The sequence below is a fragment of the Carcharodon carcharias genome, chromosome 6 (genome assembly GCF_017639515.1).
Source record: "Carcharodon carcharias isolate sCarCar2 chromosome 6, sCarCar2.pri, whole genome shotgun sequence".
In the NCBI taxonomy this organism is placed as follows: domain Eukaryota; kingdom Metazoa; phylum Chordata; class Chondrichthyes; order Lamniformes; family Lamnidae; genus Carcharodon; species Carcharodon carcharias.
In genome coordinates, this window is record NC_054472.1 from 95,491,788 (window position 1) to 95,495,961 (window position 4,174).

General features: G+C 38.9%; 1 non-coding gene across 1 annotated transcript; it reads left to right on the forward strand.

The window, feature by feature from the left end:
* The first annotated feature begins 3,665 nt into the window (after positions 1-3,665).
* On the forward strand, positions 3,666-3,737 carry trnaw-cca. Its single transcript has one exon. It is a non-coding gene; the product is annotated as a tRNA-Trp (tRNA).
* The last annotated feature ends 437 nt before the right edge of the window (positions 3,738-4,174 follow it).

Sequence of the window (4,174 nt, forward strand, 5' to 3'; positions counted from 1 at the left end):
AGTAATTCCGCATTAATAGCTAGCTGGCTGTTTCTTCTAATATCTCTATATCTTGTTATCTGTCTGAAAACCCCTGTCAAGAGACAAAGGGGAGAATCACTGTTAGAGACATCAAAAGACAAGTGCTCAACCAGTGAACTAAATATTGAAAGTGCTGGAAGATTACCTCATGTCATCAACAAGAATTGAAAGTGCTGGAAGATTACCTTGTGTCATCAACAAGAATTGAAAGGAATTTGGAAGACATCGATTAAAATCAACCCATTGAATCCTGTACTCTGGAATTGGTGCCATTGAACTGTTTTATCCCACCCTTATAAGACACAAAAACATGGATTTTGTCTCTTGTATGTGTGTGTATAGGGATTTAAAAAGGGGCAGAATTTAGGTTATAGAATTAGAAATTAGCAGTTCATATTTCTCTTTTGCCACTGGTTAACAACAGTTTGTTCAATAGACAGTTGGTTACTTATTATGTTTACAAACCTGGTGCCTGTATTCTGTTAATCTAAATTAAACAGTTAGGTAGAATTGGGGCAATCTGATGTTTGGTCAAACTTTTTCATATTTGTTGCAACTTGGGAAACAGTGGGGCTTGATATTACAGTGCACTATCCCCCAGTGAGTCATGACATTTTGTTATATTTAATCTTTTTCATCACACTGAAAATTCATTAATCAATGAGCAGGAAAGATGTGGTAATAAATGACAAAGTAGCATTCAGTATTGTATTATGAAACCTGGCTCAGTGGTAGCACTCTCACCTCTGAATTTGAAGATGAGGCTTCAAGTCGTAAGCAAGGAGACTTGAGCACAGAATCGAAATTGAAACTTCAGTACAGTAATGAAGGAAGTACTTTCACCGCTATATTTTGGATGAATTGTTAATCCAAGGCTCTAACTGCCTGCTAAGAGCTCCGTGGCATCACTCAAGCTCAGAAAAGTTCCCCCAGTATCAGCCGACATTTATCCCTCAATCAACACCATCCAAAACAGATTTCCTGACTATTCTCTTTGCTTCTGGGATTTTGTTGTATTCAATTGGCTGGTTGACACCTTCCCTGTTCATCGCACCCCAATTTCTGTGAGGCATTAGATCAGATTTATTTATGTAAGGGATCTACTGCCTGTTTTAGGCAACTGCCTGATTACCTGTAAAATAGTTCAATCTAAATTTTGGACCTTGGGGTGCAGCACACTGGTTCTCAAAATTGGGCCTGTTGCCGGTTATCTACAGCTCCTCAAAGGATCTATCAGATTTTTTTTTAACTTTTGCACTCTGGAACCACTTTCAATTATGTGTCTTCAACAGCCACAGTTGGAAGCCATCAATTTTAAATATACAGCAAAGTCGAATTTTTAAATTGCTTTTTTGCTAATTTGTTTCCAATTAAATGTATTATACATCTAAGGAAATGTCAGCTGGTAAAGTGTTTCACATTTGCAGCTTGTGTTTAATTGGGAATTATATTCAATTGCTACTTAGCATAACCTCAATTCATCCATTTTTAGTCTCTAGTTTTAGTTTTCCTTTGTATTCCACTTACTAGTTTTCCATTATCCTCTAGTAGAATTCAACTTCTCTTTTCATATTCAAGTCAGTCAATAAAGGGTTTACATTTTGAGCATTGCTGAACAAGAGATATGTTGAAGCTTTTCGTCTTGCACTCATAGGACAATTCACAAGAATACCAATGTAAGGGGTAAACAGCAATTTATACTGTATGAAAAGAAAATGCTGATTGGTTGGCAAGTGAACTCTGATTGGATTGTTGCCATGGAGAATGCACCAATTGATGGTGACTGACAGTTAACAGCCCAGCATTGTTTGAAATTTAAACCAGGCAGCTTGACCCTGATTGGTCAAAGCATTGCCCTGAGGAATGAGTCAGCAAATGGCTGTCACTTATGTTGTTTAGCTGAAACAGGCGCAATGTGTGTACATGTTCTTTTTATTTGCGAAGAACAGGGCCCTGTGTTTTAATATATGTAGCTTCCAGCACATGCAAATGCATCATACTGCGAGCCCAACTGAAAATCATAAATTGGTTATCAATGTAATTCTTAGCATACTGAGGATTATTTAGCAAATGTTGTCCAATCACAAATCACATCTAATGTTGGGCACTGTTTTGAGTTTTGCAAGCACTGGTTGGTTGGGTATGGTATGTACCCTGCTCATTGCAAACAGTGGCTGGGACATGCTGTTTGATACAATCAACCAGTCTTTGGGACATATGGCCTACATACCTACCATTGCATTGGCGCTGAAATTCACATACCGTATTACTAATTTATGTGATAGGCAGAACATCTTTTTGGCTTGACGGCAGCATCCTGTTAATGGCGAATAGCACTCATGTTGCTGTTGCATAGTAGCAGTGTGAAACAGCTAGCTTCACCTGTTGCTCAAAGTTTTGAGGTATCTTGTCCTTCCAGAGTAATCTGTGGTAGACAGGGCACTTTTCAGGGCTGAAAATAATATCCTTAGGCCAGTTCATGAGTTTGCATGATATACAGTATGAAATAATCTAATCAGGGTAGCTAATATCCCACACAATGTGCTTAATGCACCCTATTTCAACATCAAGTTTGCATGGTGAACAAATGGGTCGGGCCCTATTTACATGGTTTTTGATAAGACCAATCGTATAGCCTTTTGGAACTGTAAGAATCCCAATGCGCATATTGACCAGTGAAGGTAGGCTTGCGGTAGACCATGGTAGAGAACCCTCTGGAAGATTTCTCAACTAATACATCAAGGAAGGGGAGTTTAACTGCTCCATTTCAAAGGTGAATTTGAACACAGGATTGAGCCCATTAAGACATGTAAGCAAATTATTACATGCAACTGCAGATTTAAATATAGTGAATGAATCATTTCCACATATTGGAAATATGTGAGGGGTAGGAAGTTAGATATCATTCCATTGAAGACATGTTTCTCATGGAATCCAACAAAGATGTTTGCGAGAACTGGACCTCCAGGGGATCCCATGGAACCATGATTTATTTGGGCATAAAAGTTGTTATTAAAAATGAACTCAACTGCACGGGTTGCAGAGCTCAGTGAATACTGATTCGCGCAATGGTGGCGGTCCTAGCTCACCATGATATAGTGCTGCAATGCAAATATCTATGGCTTCCTTAAGTGGAACATTGGTGTATATAAATAATTGACTATGATCAAATGCATTAATTAGCAATTATTTACTTCTGATTGTAAATACCTGCTTTAAAGCTCTTGAACTCCCTATCCTATTTTTATAATTATCCAGTGCTGAATCAGAGATTGATTATTTGCCTCATTTAGACATTGTTTCACTCTGATAATTGACTATTTGGAAAAGGATTCTTAAGTTCCTTGGTTAACAAAGATGCCAACAGGGCATTTAGATCCATATTAGTAAGGAGGCAAGGTGTAGATGTACATCTATAATTACTTACACAATTAGTTCTCAACCTGAGCCTTGTTGACAAAGGGTGTACATCAACTTGAGCACCTCCATTACTACAGAGGGAAAATCAGTAGGATGAGTTAATCCTCCTAATCACACAGCTTTTCAGAGAAGTTTAGCAGCCCCCCCCCACTTTGACCAGGATTGGTCTCCTCCAATAAATCCCCCTTTGATGCATACACAGCTATAAAGGGAGCTAGACAGTTGGGCTTGTGGCGCAACGGTAGCGTGTCTGACTCCAGATCAGAAGGTTGTGTGTTCAAATCACGTCAGGCTCACGGCTCTTCTCTGTACCTGAAGCTTTAAGAAGCTTGGCCTAAATAGCCAAGTGGTTATGGTACTGGGTTTGTAACCCCAAGATCAAGAGTTCAAATCTCCCAATAGCAAAACTATGAAATGGAAGAGACATAAAGGGAGCTAGGTAATACACTTCTGTTCTGCTTTTTTGTTATCCACTAGGTGTTGAATGAATAATAAGATGCCTAACTTTTGATGGCTTTTTTCTTCCCATTTCCCTGAGATGAGGCACATAGATTTAGTTGGCACTTCTTTCTGATGGCTTAGTCAAGATTAGGACCTTGTTGTACTGGGAGTTACAGAAATATCCACGTCTGATCACACTGGTACAGCACAATATATGCTGCACCACTAGACTATATCCACAGTGCTCTTGAGTGAATGACAGCTGTTAAACCTGGCACTGAGTTAAAGGGAT